The sequence below is a fragment of the Herpailurus yagouaroundi genome, unplaced genomic scaffold, assembly GCF_014898765.1.
Source record: "Herpailurus yagouaroundi ecotype Mexico unplaced genomic scaffold, PumYag 140, whole genome shotgun sequence".
NCBI lineage: Eukaryota > Metazoa > Chordata > Mammalia > Carnivora > Felidae > Herpailurus > Herpailurus yagouaroundi.
In genome coordinates, this window is record NW_024412395.1 from 64,194,017 (window position 1) to 64,216,329 (window position 22,313).

The 22,313-nt window shown below is 35.8% G+C and overlaps 1 long non-coding RNA gene across 1 annotated transcript; it reads right to left on the bottom strand.

The window, feature by feature from the left end:
- Positions 1-13,631: 13,631 nt before the first annotated feature.
- LOC121030793 (uncharacterized) lies at positions 13,632-22,045 on the bottom strand. Its single transcript, XR_005790415.1, has 3 exons — positions 21,847-22,045; positions 16,845-17,040; positions 13,632-13,885 (listed from the first exon to the last, which is right to left on the bottom strand). It is a non-coding gene; the product is annotated as an uncharacterized LOC121030793 (long non-coding RNA).
- Between the last annotated feature and the right edge of the window lie 268 nt (positions 22,046-22,313).

The window sequence follows — 22,313 nt, forward strand, 5'->3', positions numbered from 1 at the left end:
CCTGTGGGGTGGTGAATTGCGGGCCCTGGGGATACCTTGAGATTGTTTTGCCTGGTAACTAGTAGTTATAGTGCCCTGCTGGGGAAGTTGAAGCAATTTTCTTCTGCATGATGGGTCCCTACATTTTATTATTATTTTTAAACAGCTGCTATTGAGGTCAAGTTTGACCTACTCCTGATATGATTGCTTCTCTGCTTCACTGTCTTTTCTGTGGCTGCCTTTATTTTTAGCTGTCCAGTCTTGTGAATCACTGGTTTGTGTTTTCTAAGTACTTAAAATCTATTCTTGCTCTTGCTCCCAAGTTTATTTTGCTTCAAATGCCACTTTACATCCTTAACATCCCACATAGATATGGTTGAGGAAAGAAAATTCCAACTAATCATGCTAACATGATTTTATCAGTTTTTGAAATTTGCCAATATTTAGGGCAAAAAGTATATCACTGTTTTAAGTGAAATTTACTTGATTACCAGTAAAACTGAATGACTTTCTTATTTGTTGAAAATTCCTTATTTGAATTTCAGTATTTTATTAATATTCCAAAGTTAATTTGCCAGCTATATATATTAAAGATATATGCATTTTTCTGAGATGTGTTACAGATCTTTTCTTACAATTTGTCACTTGTCTTTTAAAATGCTTAAGATGGGGTGCTCCTGGAAAGATGGCGGTGTAGGAGGACACTGGGTTCACCTCGCGTCCTGCTGATCACTTAGATTCCACCTACACCTGCCTAAATAACCCAGAAAACCACCAGAAGACTAGCAGAACGGAGTCTCCGGAGCCCAGCGCAGACGAGAGACCCATTGAAGAGGGTAGGAAGGGCGGAGAGGCTGTGTGTACTCCACAGACTGGTGGGAGGGAGCCAGGGAGGAGGGGCGGCCCGCCAGCCAAGCAGAGCCCCCGAGTCTGGCTTGCAAAAGTGAAGGGGCCGGACAGAGTGTGTTCAGACAGCAAGCGGGACTTCACAACTGGAAGGTTATAAGCTAACAGCTCTGCTCGGAGAACGGGAGGGCTGGAGGACAACGGGAGGGAGAGTTGTTGAGCCCCAGACAACAGAGCTCAGCTTGGTGGGGAACAAAGGTGCTCGCCAGCGCCATCTCCCTAGCCCATCCCCCAGCCAAAATCCCAAAGGGAACCAGTTCCTGCCAGGGAACTTGCTTGCACCACGCAAACACCCAACGCTGTGCTTCTGTGGATCCATCCCTTTGGCGGGTCTGACTCCCTCCCAGTGCTGCAGGGTCCCTCCCGAAGCGGATCTCTGAAGGAAAAGGGAGCTGAGCCTGCCCCTCCCGCCCCTGTGCACCTTGCCGATCCACCCAGCGAATATGCCAGATCCCCAGCACCACAAGCCTGGCAGTGTGCAAGTAGCCCAGACGGGCCATGCCAACCCACAGTGAATCCCGCCCCTAGGAGAGGGGGAGAGAAGGCACACACCAGTCTGACTGTGGCCCCAGCGGTGGGCTGGGAGCAGACATCAGGTCTGACTTCAGCTCCGCCCACCAACGCAAGTTATTCAAGACAGCACAGGGGAAGTGCCCTGAAGTCCCGTACCACTACAGGGACTATCGAAAATGACAAAATGGGGGGCGCCTGGGTGGCGCAGTCGGTTAAGCATCCGGCTTCAGCCAGGTCACGATCTCGCGGTCTGTGAGTTTGAGCCCCGCGTCAGGCTCTGGGCTGATGGCTCAGACCTGGAGCCTGTTTCCGATTCTGTGTCTCCCTCTCTCTCTGCCCCTCCCCCGTTCATGCTCTGTCTCTCTCTGTCCCAAAAATAAATAAAAACGTTGAAAAAAAAAAAAAAGAAAATGACGAAATGGAAGAATTCCCCTCAGAAAAACGTCCAGGAAATAACAACAGCTAACGAACCGATCAAAAGTGATTTAAACAATATGACAGAAAGTGAATTTAGAATAATAGTCATAGAATTAATCGCTGGGCTTGGAAACAGTATAAAGGACAGAAGAGAATCTCTTGGTACAGAGAACAAGGGACTAAGGAACAGCCAGGAGGAGCTAAAAAATGTTATCAATGAACTGCAAAATAAAATGGAGACAACTACGGCTCAGATTGAAGAGGCAGAGGAGAGAATAGGTGAACTAGAAGATAAAATTATGGAAAAAGAAGAAGCTGAGAAAAAGAGAGATAAAAAAATCCAGGAATATGAGGGGAAAATTAGAGAACTAAGTGATGCACTAAAGAGAAATAATATACGCATAATTGGTATCCCAGAGGAGGAAGAGAGAGGGAAAGGTGCTGAAGGTGTACTTGAAGAAATCATAGCTGAGAACTTCCCGGATCTGGGGAAGGAAAAAAGCATTGAAATCCAAGAGGCAAAGAGAACTCCCTTCAGACGTAACTTGAATCGATCTTCTGCACGACATATCATAGTGAAACCGGAAAATACAAGGATAAAGAGGAAATTCTGAAAGCACCTAGAGATAAATGTGCCCTAACATATAAAGGGAGACCTATAAGACTCGTGACTGCTCTCTCTACTGAAACTTGGCAGGCCGGAAAGGAATGGCAGGAGATCTTCAATGTGATGAACAGAAAAAATATGCAGCCGAGAATCCTTTATCCAGCAAGTCTGTCATTTAGAATAGAAGGAGAGATAAAGGTCTTCCCAAACAAACAAAAACTGAAGGGATCCGTCACCACTAAACCACCCCTACAAGAGATCCTAAGGGGGATCCTGTGAGACAAAGTACCAGAGACATCGCTATAAGCATGAAACCTACGGACATCATAATGACTCCAAACCCATATCTTTCTATAATAACACTGAATGTAAATGGACTAAATGCACCAATCAAAAGACATAGGGTATCAGAATGGATAAAAAAACAAGACCCATCTATTTGCTGTCTACAAGAGACTCATTTGAGACCTGAGGACACCTTCAGATTGAAAGTGAGGGGATGGAGAACTATTTATCATGCCACTGGAAGTCTGAAGAAAGCTGGAGTAGCCATACTTATATCAGACAAACTAGACTTTAAATTAAAGGCTGTAACAAGAGATGAAGAAGGGCATTATATAATAATCACAGGGTCTATCCATCAGGAAGAGCTAACAATTATAAATGTCTATGTGCCGAATACAGGAGCCCCCAAATATATAAAACAATTACTCACAAACATAAGCAACCTTATTGATAAGAATGTGGTAATTGCAGGGGACTTTAACACTCCACTTACAGAAATGGATAGATAATCTAGACACACGGTCAATAAAGAAACCAGGGCCCTGAATGATACATTGGATCAGATGGACTTGACAGGTATATTTAGAACTCTGCATCCCAAAGCAACAGAATATACCTTCTTCTCAAGTGCACATGGAACATTCTCCAAGATAGATCACATACTGGGTCACAAAATAGCCCTTCATAAGTATACAAGAATTGAGATCATACCATGCATACTTTCAGACCACAATGCTATGAAGCTTGAAATCAACCACAGGAAAATGTCTGGAAAACCTCCAAAAGCATGGAGGTTAAAGAACACCCTACTAAAGAATGAATGGGTCAACCAGGCAATTAGAGAAGAAATTAAAAAATATATGGAAACAAATGAAAATGAAAATACAACAACCCCAATGCTTTGAGATGCAGCGAAGGCAGTCCTGAGAGGAAAATACATTGCAATCCAGGCCTATCTCAAGAAACAAGAAAAATCCCAAATACAAAATCTAACAGCACACCTAAAGGAAATAGAAGCAGAATAGCAAAGCCAGCCTAAACCCAGCAGAAGATGAGAAATAATAAAGATCAGAGCAGAAATAAACAATATAGAATCTAAAAAAACCTGTAGAGAAGATCAATGAAACCAAGAGTTGTTTTTTTGAAAAAATAAACAAAATTGATAAACCTCTAGCCAGGCTTCTCAAAAACAAAAGGGAGATGACCCAAATAGATGGAATCATGAATGAAAATGGAATTATTACAACCAATCGCTCAGAAATACAAGCAATTATCAGGGCATACCGTAAAAAATTATATGCCAACAAACTGGACAACCTGGAAGAAATGGACAAATTCCTAAACACCCACACACTTCCAAAAGTCAAACTGGAGGAAATAGAAAGCTTGAACAGAGCCATAACCAGCGAAGAAATTGAATCAGTTATCAAAAATCTCCCAACAAATAAGAGTCCAGGACCAGATGGCTTCCCAGGGGAGTTCTACCAGACGTTTAAAGCAGAGATAATACCGATCCATCTCAAGCTATTCCAAAAAATAGAAAAGGAAGGAAAACTTCCAGACTCTTTCTATGAAGCCAGCATTACTTTGATTCCTAAACCAGACAGAGACCCAGTAAAAAAGAACTACAGGCCAATATCCCTGATGAATATGGATGCAAAAATTCTCAATAAGATACTAGCAAATCAAAATCAACAGCTTACAAAAATAATTATTCACCATGATCAAGTGGGATTTATTCCTGGGCAGCAAGGCTGGTTCAACGTTCACAAATCAATCAATGTGATACATCACATTAATAAAAGAGAAGATAAGAACCATATGATCCTGTCAATCGATGGCCAACAGGCACATTAGAAGATGCTCAACATCACTCCTCATCAGGAAAATACAAACCAAAACCACACTCAGATATCACCTCATGCCAGTCAGAGTGGCCAAAATGAACAAATCAGGAGACTATAGATGCTGGCGAGGATGTGGAGAAACGGGAACAGTCTTGCACTGTTGGTGGGAATGCAAACTTGTGCAGCCACTCTGAAAAACAGTGTGGAGGTTCCTCAAAAAATTAAAAATAGACCTACCCTATGACCCAGCAATAGCACTGCTAGGAAATTACCCAAGGGATTAGGAGTACTGCTGCATAGGGGCACTTGTACCCCAGTGTTTATAGCAGCCCTCTCAACAATAGCCAAATTGTGGAAAGAGCCTAAATGTCCATCAACTGATGAATGGATAAAAAATTGTGGTTTATATACACAATGGAGTACTACGTGGCAATGAGAAAGAATGAAATATGGCCCTTTGTAGCAACATGGATGGAACTGGAGAGTGTGATGCTAAGTGAAATAAGCCATACAGAGAAAGACAGATACCATATGGTTTCACTCTTAGGTGGATCCTGAGAAACTTAACAGAAACCCATGGGGGAGGGGAAGGAAAAACATAAAAGAGGTTAGAGTGGAAGAGAGCCAAAGCATAAGAGACTCTTAAAAACTGAGAACAAACTGAGGGTTGATGGGGGGTGGGAGGGAGGGGAGGGTGGGTGATGGGTATTGAGGAGGGCACCTTTTGGGATGAGCACTGGGTGTTGTATGGAAACCAATTTGACAATAAACTTCACATATTGAAAAAAAAAAGAAAAAAATAAAATCCTTAAGATATATTTTGTCATTGAGTAATTTAAAATTTGTATAGAGTCTATCAATATTTTCCTTTATGAGTTCTGGTTTTTCTATTTTTTTAAAGAATAAATAAAATATAATACAAATATTCTTTTAAAGTAATTATTAAATATAGTTAATCTTATATGATAATAAAACATTTTCCCTAATTTATAGCTAATGTAGGCCATATATATATATACACATATATATACACATATACATATATATGCATATATACATATATACATACACACATGCACACACTGTCCTTTCCTAATAAAATCAAACTTTATTTTAAAATTCTATCCCTTATTTTCTTATATTCATGGGTATATTTCCATATTAATCGTTGTATTTCTGGTTGTTACTCTGTTCCACTAATTTGCTTATTCTTATGCTAATAAACTGTGTATATATGTGTAGTGTGGTAAAGACAGTGGTCTTATAATGATCTTCCTTCCTAAAGGGGAATTTGCAGCTATAAATCCCACAAATTTTGATATTTTGTATTTTCATTTTAATTTGGTTACAAACAGTTAAAAATTGAACGTCCAAATTCTAATTAGTCTAGTTGGTCAGAGAAAATATTCTGTATGATTTTAATCCTCTGGTTCTAAAATATCTTGCTTGGCATGGACTATAATCTAATCCTGGGTGAAAAGCTGTTAACAAATTGACTCCCCCAGTGCTTTGTAATAACTTGTAATAGCTTGTAGGTGTAGCATCTATCTTATGTCTGAAAATTTTTACATTTTTCTTATATTTATTATTTCATACATTTTAATCATTTTAGTCATTTAATCAGTTTAAACATAACACATTAGATTCAGATAAAAAGTGTCTTAATAATATAATTCTTTTAATGTTTTTTTATTTTTGAGAGAGAGAGACAGAGCACGAGTTGGGGAGGGGCATAGAGAGAGGGAGACACAGAATCTGAAGCAGACTCCAAGCTCTGAGCTATCAGCATAGACCCCGATGTGGGGCTCGAACCCGCGAACTGTGAGATCATGACTTTAGCCGAAGTTGGATGCTTAACTGACTGAGCCACCCAGGCACCCCTTAATGAATAATATAATATGAAGATTTATGTTTTTATGTTTCACATTAAGCATGATATCTTCTTTTGTTTAGCTTTTAAATCTTCAGTGTAATTATATTAATTTATTATTTTCTTCATATAAGTCACATCTTAATTATTAAATTTAATCTTAGGTATTTTCATATTTTTGATTTCTGTTGTGAAAGAGTTATATTTTCTTTTTTTTTTTTTTTTTTTCAACGTTTATTTATTTTTGGGACAGAGAGAGACAGAGTATGAACGGGGGAGGGGCAGAGAGAGAGGGAGACACAGAATCGGAAACAGGCTCCAGGCTCTGAGCCGTCAGCCCAGAGCCCGACGCGGGGCTCGAACTCACGGACCGCGAGATCGTGACCTGGCTGAAGTCGGACGCTTAACCGACTGTGCCACCCAGGCGCCCCAAGAGTTATATTTTCAATACCATTGTCAAGTGGCTTTTGGTAGTAAAATGAAAAACAGTTTAGTTTTGCATATTCATTTTAATGCAAACACCTTGACAATTCAGTTATTAATCCTAATGTTTTTAATAGAATTTTTTGGGTTACTAAATATACGAAATGATGCAATAATATCATTAAATATTAAATATTTAATCATTTAAAATAATTTACTGTTTTCATATATTTTTACTATTTGGTTGCCCTATCTTATTATAATATCTAAAATCTACCTAATATGTTGGATAATACTTGAATAATAATTAGACATGATAAATATTAATGGTAAAAATTTGTATTTTACATTTAGAAAATATTTGACAGTATTTACTAATAATTTTTTAAACACGTATATCCTTTGGCCTAGGGGTTTCACCTTTAAAAATCTTAGAGATGTAAACAAGTACCCTAAGCACTTAGATGTGTTTATTGCTGCATTATTTTTAATGCAAAAAAGATTCACTGGAGAATAATCTGAATGTCCATAAATAGGGAAATAATTTTTAAAAATCTGTGATATGGCCATAGTGCAAAGTATTAAGCAGTCATTAAAATTAGAAGTTATATTTATATTTACTGATTATATAGGCTGATTATATCTATATTTATTCACTTAGGAGTGATGTGCATTTCATATGATAAACCAGCAAGTGGCAGAGCTATGTATATATTTTTTTCACTGCAGGAAAATAAAAACATATGCATACATTTTCAAATGTTTACATGTACAGAGAGAAATACGTACAATGGTTACCAAATTATGATGATGGTTACCTTTGAGAAGATATGGAATTTGAAATAGTGGAAAGAAAATCTGTTTTTTTCCTTTGTGCCACTGCATTATCTGATCTAAATGCATTATTTTGTAGTTCAAATGTCAATAAAGCAAATATAAACCCCTGATCCCCATTATAATCATAAAACTTCAATAAATAAAAGCAATCTTATAATTAGATTACATCTCTTCTTTATTTTCATACTTCCCTTTTTCTGGCTTTTACAATTCTGTTTCTGAGTTCATCCCAGGTAAAACCAAAATATCAATTTTATTTAAAAGTTTATGTGAATCATATGAATTGTTAAGAATTATAGTAAATCTGCAGAAGATCATATTATCTAATAGTGGAGTTCATTGGGAAATACTGAAAATTTACATAGCCATACTTAAACAGTGGTATTTATTGATTTTTGAGCTTTTGAATGATTAGCTGCTTGTAGCTTCACAGATATTTTAATATTTGTCCATAGTATTTGTGGAAAACATTTACAATAACCCTCAACTCAATGTGAGATTGATTTTGAAACCTTTACTGCACATGCACAAATGTTCATTACACTTGACTGTTAATTTTGAATATTACCCAGCCAACACTGGCCTTCCAGCTGCTTTTGCAATTAACCTTCAGCCTATTGACAGCAGCGCTTTTAATTATCATGCACCATATTTATGAAATAGACTATGTCCTCTAAAATAATAGGCTATTGATTTGAATAGTCATTTTAAATGCAATTGAAAATCCAATCATTTTTTGTAAAGATACCGAATAGTCATTTACCATATATACTTTTGTGTTTCATCTGAATAGATCTTGCTTTATTGCAGAATAGTTTAACAATATTTTATTCAGTATCCATTAGGCAACAAACACTTGAGCCTACTGTTTTATTATTATTTTTAAAAATTAATATTTATTTTTGAGAGACAGAAACAGAGCATGAGCAGGGAAGGGGCAGAGAGAGAGAGACAATCCAAAGCAGGCTCCAGGCTCTGAGCTGTGAGCACAGAGTCTGCGAGGCGCTTGAACTCACAAACTATGAGGTCATGACCGAAGTCGGATGCTTAACTGACTGAGCCCCCCAGGCACCTCTGTTTTATTATTTTTAACAACTGTTGAAAGAGACTATCTTTCTGGAATATTTTATGCATATGGCTTATGTTTCTTTTGGAATAGCGCATCAAATTATGTTTGAAAGTGACATATGGTGACAGACTATATGTCCGCTTAATGACCTAGAATCTTTATACTTAGTTTACTTCACTAGTTAGAGGACTAGACATTGGGTTATTAGAATTATTTCATGTGCTATATTGAAGATATTGTATTTGGGTAATTTAGGCAGTGGCTGTTTGAAGGTAAGTGCTTTCTTTTACATCTCCTCTGCATTTGTTAAAGAATTTTAAAGCAAACCCTATGATCACATTTTTCTTGAAAACAAATATGTCTAAATTCAATTAATATTTTAAGAAATGAAAATTTTTAACGTATCTTTTTAGGTAATATCATTCAGCTACATTTTTTGAGAGCTTACTATGTACCTGAATTTGTGTTGTTACATAGATTATTTGATTTAATACTACTTTAAATATTCTAATTATAGTAATTGAATAGACACATACCCAATATTTTTTCACCAAAAATAATTTAAGTAATGTACAATAAAATTGAAATAAAACTCGTTATTAAAGGAAAGTATTATTTTACTTTAAAGAGTGATAAGCAAAATACATTTATATTTATTTATGACAGTGGAACTGATACAGAATCAATTTCTTCCTGTCTATATATTGAAGTCCAGAACATCCAGTTATTTATTTATTCAATAAATATTTATTTTGTGCCTATTATGGCATTTGTAGGCACTGCCAGAAAAAATAGATGAATAAAGGTCCATGATCTGAAGTAACTTTATATCTAGTAACATAAATAAAAACATCATTACAATTCATTTTGAGCAATGACATAACATTAGTACATGTAATGGTCACAAAATAAATAACAGGGATGACTGTATGTAATTATTGCCACTTGTAACAAATGCATTCCTAGGTAAAGAAAGGGACAAAAAGAATTTAGATATATGCAATAGCCTGTGCAAAGACGTTGAATATGGATGATTTCAAGCAGTCCAATATGAATGAAGTATCAGATTCAAGGGCAGAACTGGCAAGCAAAAATTATACTGAGTAAATAAGAGAGGCAAGGTCCACAAATACTCTGCCAAACTTAGAAACTCAACATCTTATAGCTGTTAAGGTTGTTGAGTGTTTTACAGCAACTAAATGACTAAGATTTGAGTTCGAGATTATTCCTCAATCTGAATTAGAGAAGACAAAGAATGGAAACAAGAGGAAACCATAGGGCACAGTTTTAATTATCCAAGTGAGATACAACAAGGACTTGTACCAAATCAATCTTAATTCACTGAAAGAGGTGGGATAAAGAGATATTAGGAGGTAGTATGAAGAGAGTTTGGTTATAAATTGGGTGGGAAAAATGGAGACCTAGTTTGTAAACTCTAGAAGGTAAATTCCAAGATAATTCCTAGGTTTCCAGGCTAGGTGTACTTACGCCATAGAATGGCAGATGTTAGTATCCCATAAGTGACGTAGGAAAGCCAAGAGACAGTTGGAGGGGTAGAATGAGTTTGAATTTGGACACTTTTAATCTGAGAGGTCTATGTGAAGTAGTAAAACAGATATGTGGAAAGAGAACAATTTAATATAGAAACAGAGGATGGATATGACAGTGGATATCTAGATTTGGAGGTCATTGAAATATAGATTATTAGGACTGGAAGTATGTGTGATCAATTAGTATATGTAGTAGACCAGAGAAGTAATCATAAAAATGTTACTATAGCTTTTAATAGACCAGTACGGACAGTGGAAACAATGGTAGTGAGTTTGCTTTGTAAAGATATGATGAGACTCATGAGCAATCCATGTTCTAGAAATTAATGGAAAAGAGTTTCAAATGAGAGGCAAGAGAGCAGAGTGGATAAGAACATGAATCCTATTGACAAACTGCCTAGATTTAAGACTTGGCTCCAATTACAATTCACTAAGAGTACAATCTTGGGTAAGACATCATGGCAGATGATTTTCTCTGTCTGAGTCACATGCACTTCGGCTGTAAAACTGGAATAATAATGGCTGGCACCTCTTAAAATGTTTAAGAATTAGTAAAATACAGCATAACGCCTGATAAATGGTAAGCCACCAACAAATGTTTCTCAATATTATTATTAGGAATAGCTGGCCATTCATCCCAATATTTGGAGCATGCAAGTTTGAGAGAGATGGTTATTTTATTATACTTTTTCTCACTGACAAAACTCATAGTATAAACTGAAATTTAAAATGTTTAAATTTCAATCCGGGATTTAAATTGTACAAGTTAAAGATAATAAATAAACCAGGCAAAATTTGTTTGATTATTTCACTGCCTTGTGAATGTGGTTGTGACTGTAAGCACTGTACAGGACTTATTTTCTTCGGTCAAGATTGAAAGCGACAAGAGAAGTAGAGGGGACAGTTGCATTGCTTGTACCATGCACATGGAAACTAGAGAAGTGAGCTTATTATCTCTAGACAGCATCTAACACCTTTGATGAAGATTGCCTCCTATGTACATAGATTGCCCTCAAGGAGTTAAAGTTTAGTAAGATTAGAAAATATAAAATAACATGCTCTGTAATGGTAATGAATGATAACATCTTTTATGAACGTGATAAGACAGCATTCTAAAACCAGTAGGACTTATGTGTGTACTCTGTGTACCAGAATTTTGGAGGCAAGAGTAAATTGGAGTTCTTTAGGTCCAGAGAGCTATATGAATTCTTACCTTTAATTCAAGACTTTTCAAATTAACAAAAAGATTAAAGGAATGGATACATCAACTGTAAAGAGTGAGAATAGTATGGCGTTTATGTAACAGGATAATTTATCCGACAAATTATAAACCATATACATGGTACTCTTATATTTATTTCTAGCTTCTTACTCTATACCTGCAGAGATACCTGTGCAGCAGATATAGGTAAAAATGTGCCATCTATTCTCATCCTGTCAAACTCCATTGCTCATTGTCAGGGTTTTGGTAATGCTTTTTTTTTTTTTTTCCCCCCCATGGTATTCTGCAGTAAACCATACCTTTGTTGTTTAATGATTTAAGAGCACTGGCTTTGGTGTTAGATGTATTCTTAGTATAGACTCTGTCCTTAATGGTTTGGTGATCGTGGGCAAGTAAACCGTAAATGTTGGTGTCTGCAGGATAGGATAACAGAATGGGATTAAGTGTTTGAAGACAAAATGAAATAATGTCTGTAAACTGCCTACCATAGTGTCTGGCATGTCATAAAGGTTTTGTCATTAGTATTAGCATCACCATCTTAATTGTTTTCCCCAATGACACAACATTGTTAATCCCTGCATGAGTATATGCTGGAAGTTCAGATTTTTATATAACGGTGTCTTAATTCTTTTAATAATAAGGGTTCCTCTAATGTTTTCTCAAAATGCCTAAGGCCAGTTACTTATTATTTATCAATGAATTCATCCCAAATTAAGGTCTACCCCATTAGCTTTTTGTCTCTTTCTTCTGATCTTTTTTTTGTGTTTCCTCTATGCCACTTTTCTCAGTGCTATGTCCCCTCTGGAATGGTTCCCTGTAGACTTTCTTTTGGATGAAAAGAGTAACTGTGCCAGTTCTTAAAGTGAAGTCTCTCATGTTGGAGAATCATGGGTATCTTTATACCCCTTGTGTTTCAACACCACAATGTTTTACTGTTTAACCATTCCATATTTATAAGAAAATAGTAATAGTCTGAATGTGCAGATCATGTAAAATACCTCAACTATGTTTTTCTTCATTTTAAGATTTTAATATTTTTGTTTTTCAGAAGCAAAATAGGAGAAGGACATTGCAGAAGCAAGAGGAGGAGCTCGCAGTGACTAGTAAGCAGTATTTTCTTTCTTTGTCATCTGTAAGTGTCAATATTGTTTTAATGGGACAGTGGATTTTTTTTTTTAATCCTGGATTGTTCTGGCAATGATACAGCTTTAGACTCCTCGGGAAAGAGGGCTATTTTATAAGGATGATGCTTTAACTGTAGCACAGGAAAGACTAGAGCCTTACTCTAGACAGGATTGATGATAGTCTTTCAAGCAGGAACCCAAATTATCAGTGAGAAAGACAAAAGGTGTGACTTTTCTCTAGCCGCTGTAGCTAGATCAGCAAACTTAACTTGATAGGATGTGTTGTTATAAGTTGTTGATTCACATGTGTAAACAAAAAGGTTAAGAGTTTTGGCTGTTTCCATATAAGGTAAATGCAGTGAACATGTGAAAATTGTAAAACTAAACATTTTGTAAGACTGGGAAATGGAGGGTGAGCACGAGCCCTGCATCAGGTGAACATGAGCCCTGCTTGGAGTAAAATACGAGCTCCACTTCAGGTGAGTCCCGCTTCTCTCTCTCTCTCTGCCCCTCGTGGTATTCCTCCTTCTCTTTTAAATAAATGACGGAAGGAAGGAAGGAAGGAAGGAAGGAAGGAAGGAAGGAAGGAAGGAAGGAAGGAAGGAAAGAAGGAAAGAAGGAAGGGAGGAATAAATAGAAACCAAGTGGGAAATGGAGGTTAAATTGAAAGTTGAATGGTCATGTCGTTTAATATTAATAAGCTGATTGCGTTTCTTTGTGTGGACATAGGTTGGGTTTCACGTATTATGTCTGTTCTTATGCCACTTTTTTAATAACATCATGATATTTCTTATATTTCCCTTGGATTGTATTTAATATGGGCACTGACAAGAAATTTTAATCAAATATAACTATTTTAGATGGTTCCTTTAAAAATACACTTTCTTGCATGAATGTTTTGTCATATATTGATTCTCCATTATCACAAAAACAGGTTATTGTAAACAGAAATATACCCCCATAATTTATACAAGCAACATACTTCATTTGATTACATATTTATTTAGTAAGAATTTTTTATCTATTGGCATCACAGTGCTATATCGTAACAATCCAAGGCCAGCTACTAATAAATTCATTTTCATGTCTTTGGAACAGTAAGCATTGGACCTGTTGTCTATGAAGTGTTAATTAATATAAATACACCTTCATTCTTGACCTTTTTCATAGTCATGTGTAATGTTTTGCAAAGGAGATGATGTCTTGAGCAAATTGCGTTGTCTCAACATAAGCTACCTGGAAAAAATTGTCAGATTGGTCAATAAAAGCAATGCTATCTGTAAGATTTTTATATCTTCCACATTTCTTAATTTTATGTATAGTTTTATTTTTAACTATAAATGTTCACATACTTATTGCTTTGAAACTAATTAGAATATTAGTGGGACATATATTTGTTAATAAACATTTTCATCAGTTGTATCATGTTCCAGGTACTAGTCTTTACAAATGTTTTTAGGTTTTTGTTAAAATACAAATATTAATTCTTTTAATCAAAATAATAACCTTAAGAGGCAGTAAATGTTAATTACTGTGTGAGGAAATTGAGGGATATAGAGGTGAAATGATTGCTTGTAAGTAGTAGACCCAGGAATCCAAATCCTGTCAGTGTGGCTATAGACTCTTTGGTCTTTACCACTGTGGTATATTGCTACTATATCATGCTAGGCTGATATAAGTTTTTGGAAAACAGAACGCTGGTATTACTGTTTAGACACTTGTTATCATCTCTTTGAGTTGATTGGAAAAGTAGGGTTTAAATCTCTCAAAACTATTGTAAAACACTGGAAGTTAATGTTCCACAGAAAAAGACTGAATTTGTGACTTCTTTCTTCCTTAATTAACCATAGTAGGGCACTTCCACCAATTACGTAGTTCTGACTTTCTGAAATGAAATGGTTGTTTGTCCTGTATTCCATTGGAGTATTCTGAGTTCACATTAGGGCCTTGTATTATTATAAGAAAAATGTAAATCTGAAGATATCTCACATACTGATTCACTTTGTGCTTGAAATCTCCTGACTGATGATATATTACTTTATACTGTTGGATTCAGTGATATCCACTGATGGTCCTCTTTGCTGCAGAAACTGCATAATGCCCCTCCAGACTCTCCAGTGAGTTCTTTCCTAGGACTTCTACACAGACCAAACCTTACCTTCCCAATGACCTTGTGTGCAGACTTTTACTGAGTGATTGAAAGATGCCATGTTTTTAAAAATTCTTTAAAATATTTATTTATATTGGGGGAGGGAGAGAGAGAGAGAGAAAGGGAGGGAGGGAGGGTGGGAGAGAACCAGAACGGACACGAGCAGGAGAGGGGCAGAGAGAAGGAGACAGAATCTAAAGCAGGCTCCAGCTCTGAGCTGTCAGCACAGAGCCCAATGCAGGGCTCAAACTCACAACCAGTGAGATCATGACCTGAGCTGAATTGGGATGCTTAACCGACTGAGCCACCCAGCCACCCTGAAAAATGCCTTTAAATACAGATTATTAATAAAGGGTAGTAGCTCTTTTTTTAACATTTATATGTAGTAATTCTTTAAACTAAAAGAGCATATGATGCTACAGCATCAAGGAGGGAGATAATGCACTAAAATGAACAGTGATTATCAAAATTTCAGTGAATCAGAATCACTAGGAGAATTTGTTAAAATACAGATTGCTGGTTCCTTGAAAATCAATTTGAGCAAGTGGTCAGGGGATGCTTTTACTGCTGGTTTGGGGAACTACACGTAGAGAGCCCCTGATCTAGAGTTTCATATATTTATCAGGTTATAAAATGGGGCATACCTCTCCCTCTTACTGTTTTCTCATAATTCAAGAGGATTAATAGTTGTACAGAATATCATTTCTATTTTGTGGTAGCATAGGCAAAAGTCAAATTTCTCCAAATAGGAATTCTTGTCTGCTACTTAGCTATCATTTTTAGCCATAGAGGCTTATTAAAAAGAAAAGAAAATTAAGCTTTTGGGTGTGGGCAGAAGTGAGTCAGAGGTGAAATGGTGGATAATGATATGTCTTAGGGGTCTTTAGAAGTTCACTGAATTAAAATGTATTCAATAAGGAGGAGGTTTGCAGGAAATAGAAAAGGTGACTTCTTAAGACTTTCATTAATATAATTTTCTGTAAAAGATGGTATAGTAAAAGCTAGAAAAAAATATACATGGATTTCCAGAAAGAAATTTTGAGAAAAATAAAATAGGGATGATGATAACATTTAGATAAAAATGATAATGCTTTTTTTTTAATCAAAGGATTTTGCCATAATTTCTAAATTGAAGGGTAGCTCGCTTTCAAAATTGAAGGTAAAGGAATTAGTTTGTCTTCTGTTGTCTTCAGGAGATATTTTTATTAAACTTTGTCAAATTTGAATTTGAATTCATACTATTTATTTAGTGAATAATTTTGAACATCGACTCTGCTAGGAATACTGGTAGAATCTGGGACAACGTGCTCACGATTTCGGGAATCAAACTGTTGTGTATCAAGCACCGGGAAAAGCGTGTGAACCATGGTATCTATTCAATAAATAGTTTTGAACGAATTAAGACTAAATGAATAGAACCAATCATAGAATAGAACCAGAAATACCTGGTTGGGCACCTGGGCGGCTCAGTCAGTTGAGTAACCAACTTGGGCTCAAGTCATGAGCTCATAGTGTGTGAGTTTAGGCCCTGCATCGGGCGGTGTGCTGACAGCTCAGAGCCTGGAGCCTGCTTCAGGTTCTGTATCTCCCTCTCTCTCTTCCCGTCCCCCAGTCATGCTCTATCTTTCCTTCTCTCTCTCTCTCTCTCTCTCTCTCTCTCTCTCTCTCTCTCTCAGAAATAAACCTTAAAAAATTTTTTTTTAGAAAAGAAATACCTGATCATTTTCCTAAAGGCAGCATATTAAAGCGAAATAGTCCTGAAATAAATTATTTCTTTTCTTGGATGCACACGGGGGCAGCATGCTGCTTGTACTACACGGCAGGATAAATAGCCCTTATTGCTGACACATTTTACACCGGTCATTGCAAAGGGATGTTGCTCAGAGATCTCACTCCATCTACTTTCAGTGGGTGTCCACATGAATTCACCAAGTTCTGATGGGCTACTCCCAAGTGTGTGCTAGATTCCTGTTCTGTGTCAAGGGCAGTTGCTTGTGCATCATTTAAAATCAGAAGCAAAACTCTTCAAAACGTCAACACACTTACTTCACCATATTTACAGTCACCAGCCATTTGCATTGATTCAGTAGCTTCACAGCTTGAGTTCTGTGTAAAATTATTTTGTTCTTTGAAAACCTATGTTCCAAGGAAATCCTGTGCATCTCATATCTAAGGCAGCTACAGACAATTGGCAAATGTAACTGGACAAACATGGCAGTCTGCCTTTCAGTATGCTTCTCACCTGGGGATAGAAATAATTCTGTCATTTTTGTTGATAAGTGAGTCTTTCAAAATGACTATCTACTGAAAGTTAATTGCAAACATATGGAGAGTTGACATTGATTGAAGCCAGTGCGTGTATGTCTTCCTAAATCCATATTCTTAAAATGGAGGCCCCCCTGCCAAGATTATTAGAAGAAAGTTAGAGGACCTAGTTTCTAGAAAACTTTATAGAACATGACCATTAATTCAATTAATGTCTCCTGAATTATGCTAGCTTAGACATTTGACTCATAATTGTCTAAATGTTGGGAAGCTAAATTACATCAGTTACTTGGGCAGCAAGTTATTAAGTAAGACATTAGGAGATTAAAGAGTGAATATCTCAGTTTCCTGAAGTGTTCAGTTGTATAGAAGTTAGGCATTGGAAGTCTTTGTATTACTAAAAGTGATAAAACAATAATATGGGAGAATCATCTCTAGGATATCTCTTTAACAATTTTAAGAGGTGTACTAAGAATGGAATTTCAGTTATATTCTTGTCTTTATGTCCATTGAAAAGAAACTTGGATTCCTTTTTATTACCTTGATTTGAGATAGAGTTTATTGGGCAGTGTGGCAAGGGCCATACACTTCTGCCTCAACTCAAGTTCCTATTCTATTAGCTTCAGAATAGGCAGACCTTCTAGCTAAGTTGGTTTATGATTACACTCTATTTGCTCACCCCAAGATACTCTTCTTTAGTCTTAAGGGAAGTGTAGACTGTAGATAAAAAGCAAAGCAATATGTCTCCTGGTGTTGTATGTCCCTCTGTTCCTAAAGTCCATCGTAACACAGTCCCTGGCTTTATCAGACTGGTGACTCCAGATGTAGCAGAGGACAAATAACCATGGTACTCCAGTAATCATGCCATGGGGAGTCTTTTTTGTGCTCTGTCAACTGTCACACACACTTTAAAGACCCTGGTGACATCAATTTTATAAAACTTTCATAAAATTGACATAATTATTTGGTAGAGATAACTTCTTTCTTATCTTCTTCTCCCTTGGATTTTGATACACCAATTGGTTAAAAAAAATAAAGATAACTGTGTAGGTCATCATGCATTCTATAAGGCATTCTAGAAAATGTGTAGTCACTTTTACTTCTCCAAAAAGAATAATGTAAAGATGAACTTTAACCATTTTGCAAGTGAATTAACAAAAGAGGATAATTTATTAAGTTATTTGCATGTTTTGCATAAACTGAAAAGAAGGAATGAAAAATCATTATATAATGTCCAGCCTAGGAGAATATAAGCTTAGTTCCTAAGAGCAGATACTGCTGTAGATTTAACCATGTCACATCCTCCTGTTTCCAAGAGATCTGCAATCGTCAGTCTTTAACATTTTACTACATTGATCATTTTATAAATTTGTGTATGCTAAAATTTATTGTAATTAGTTACTGAGTTTTAACTGGAGATATTGTTCTCATTTCAAAAACAGCCCCCATAGATCACACAATTTTTTTTTATCTACTTATCTCAAAGATATTTTGCCTTTAGTTGATATAATCAAAGTTTGTTAGTGTCTGTACTTAATGAATATTCTAAGTCAAATTTGTAATTGATTCTAATGTAGACTTATTGATGATTCTTATATAGACATTATCTAGTTATTACAATTTTCTAAAAATATAATGTTTGGTCTATTTATCTATATCTCATCTATTTATTACCTATTTAACTAAAATACATAGGACTAGACAATTAGACTGTATTATAGTTAGCCTTTCCCTTGTACTTACTATATTCAATTCTCATGATAACCATTTGACTCCACAGAAAATAATCAGTTTTTCTTCCACCCAATACATAGCATAGATGTTACATGTGTCTAGAGCCTCATTGACCTTATGGTTGAGATATAAGGAAGGGACTTTAAAAATGTTTATTATTACTCTCTGAAAAGCTGCCTTGAGACACGTGCGTACACACACACACACACACACACACACACACACACACACACACACACACATTGAATTGAGACTAGAAGACCATAGGGAACAGAAAGGATCATCTACTCCCGTTTTTAGATGAAACTGTGTCTAAACTTTCTGTAAGTCTTGGTTGTCTCATAATCTTTACAATTGACACCTGATCAAAATCTACTTTTAGTGTTAGATTTATTCACTTTATAAATTGATAAAGTAACATACAAGAAAATCTGTTTCAAGCTCCTGGAGGAAATTGCAACATAAATCAATTTTTTTTTCCGATTTTCAGAAGGTAGCTGAGTTCCCTAAATATAGGTTAAGCACAGAGGAATCTAGGAATGTTGTGTACCACATGATTCAAAACTAAGAAGGTACAGGACAAGACTTTGATTTCACTCGATTTGTTTTCGCTATTTCTAAAGTGAATGCATGAATAGTAATACTTTTATGTAAGAGTAATATAAGCTAGTATAAAAGCCAGTGCATTCGAGCTGGAGGACCCCATGGGCAATTTCTTGCAATATATACATCTGTATATCTATCTGTGAAATACATGGTATTTCCCAGCTACTACCAACTTCAGGACAATACTGCTATCAGTTTGGGCTCACTGTGAAAATCTGAAAGTTGAAGAAATATTCGAGGTCACATTTGAGGAATAAAATATTCCATTTCCTTTTTAACCTATATCAAAAGATGTAGGATGATTATCAAGATAAGAATTCCTCTCTCAGAAGTGATACAAAGAAACGGGTTGGGAAGCTGCTATTCTTGTAATCACCTTATTGCCAGAAGTCTGACTGAGATGGTGTTTGAGGACATGATGTATTCCTTTTGTGGGCACTAGAAATGATCTGGCAGCCTGGCTTTTACTTAAATGGGAACTATGAGGGCCATGCCTTTACACATTAATGTATCATTAGTGCTCAATGGTAATAGCATCTACTGTACTGGAAAACTATTGGAAACGTTAAATATCCAAAATTGTTTTCCTTGTGATTAAGCAGAACTTTGTACTGCCCATCCATACCAATATACTGATATCATGCTCTCATTAGATTTAAATTCTATGTTCTGAGTGGATTCATTATTTCATAACTGACATTATTGGCTAGTAGTCAGAAAAAATTCTTGAGAATTTTTAAGAAGATTAGAAAAAAATGAACAATTATATGGTAATAGATCTGTTATAACAACAGTGACAATAAAAGAGCTGAGCCTATTTTTCAGTTGGGAGATTATTCTATTCTTTAGCTTGAACTTTGGGCCTAAATTTTAAAATGACTCTTTTTTGATATATACATACCCCAGACATCTCCACTTTTTGAGTTAGGGCATGTAAACACCCGAACAAGACATCCTCTACCACAGAGAATCATTCAGGTACAGAGGGATGAATGATTTTAGGTACCTTGTGCCACAAAACTCTATTGACTATGTTTCCTCATACAGGGAATTAAATCTGAAAGAGGTGAAGAATAATGGTGAAAGCTGAAGAAAGCTATGAAACATTGTTCTATGTTTTCAATTTCGTCTCGTTCTCCACTCTTGGACTGTAAAGTGGCTTATCCGTGTGTAAAGAAAACAACCCCCAAGTCCCTCAGATTCCCATTTACTGATGCCTAGTTGAGTTTTAGGCACTGCTTTTTCAAATTCCAACCTCCCAAAACAGATTAGACCATCAGACTTTACCAAAATCAAATACAGTAAATATTTGAGATTAAAAGTTATTTTACACATAAAGTTACATTCTTTTATTAGTCATATTATCTACAGAGTATTAAAAGTATAATATTTAAATTTTACAGAAATTTGTGAATACTTTTTAGTGACTTTCAAATCTGCAATATAGTGTTCTTAACTATAGTCATCAGTAGAGGTAAATTAGTGGGGACACTTCTAAAAAATGTTCTTTGTTCACTGATGTTGTGGTAGGGGCACATCATTTATACGCTCATGGTATGTTCCTTTTAATTTGCTTCTGTAGTTACGTAATAAGAAATCAGAGGGGAGGGTTCAGATTGCCATCACAATTTGCATTAATGAAACAGATGTGTTGAATGACATTGCTTGACATTGGCGTTTAAGTCATTGTTTATCAGTGGAAGACACAAGGTGTAGCCAGGTATGGTAAACATTGATTGCTCTCAAGGGAAAAAAATAACTGTCAGTGAAGTTGAAAGGAACAGTGTGAACTCAGAAAGGACAAAGATTGTATGACAATAATGTAGAAAAAAAATAGAAAATAACAAAGGTAAAGCCAAAGTGAACAGCTGTTACAGATAAGTGGATATATATACATTTATAATTTTCTACAGTTCCCCATTAGAATGGTTTCATTTACATTTATGAAATCTAGCTATAAAATGACTCTCTGAGAGAAAGCATTTCTTAAGAGAATGCAAAAGCCTTAAAATGATTCTTATCAGTTGCATTCTTTTTGAACAACATTCCAAATATCAAATACCACTGTGATGCTTCAGTGATGGCATACAATTATATTTAAGCCTCAAGGCACAATGAAAAGTGCTGAATGGTTTAATCAAGTAGACAGTATTAGAGCATGTTTCTCAGCAATGACTCCCTTTAAAATCTCTTATGCTTGTACAGATCCCTACTGTGGTGTTTATCTGACTCTTCTCTGTCTCTGAAAAACCCAGTGATTTTCCCAGAATGATCTTATTTAGGTTGACACTCTTTGGAGGCTGATTCTGCTCTCAGCAGGATGTTGTCAGGAGTGTCTGCACAAGTGAGCCTATTGTGACCTTCTCTGGGAAGTTTATTTTAGATGAACTTTACTTGCTTGATTAAAATAATTTATATTTTCAGTTGTTACTCAGCAGCCTACCTAGCTGTAGAACATGGTAGCCATACTGTCTTCTCTCAAGGTCTCACACAAACTCAGGGACTTGGCAGGGAGGAACCCCAAAAAACAAACAAACACTACTATTTAATGATGATTATTTTTTATGTAAGTGGTATATTTGTGATGCCCATCTCATTGATAGAGAAAATAATTTTGAAGGTTTAAATACTTTTAGGATCAATATAGTAATTCAGGTTATTTTGAGTATACTACATTATTTAAAGATTTTATGAAAAATGTACATGATTGGGGCTAAAACAAGTTGGATGTATTTGCTGAATAGTAGTTCTAATTTGAACATTACTCGGCATTTGTTTGAATATGTGTGTGGATATTATGAGACTAGAATACTATAGTATCTATTTACTAAACTTTCTAAGTTATTTACAAGTTTTTACCATGTATATATCATAATAATAAAGGTAGTAAAGAGGACAAAAAATAAAAGA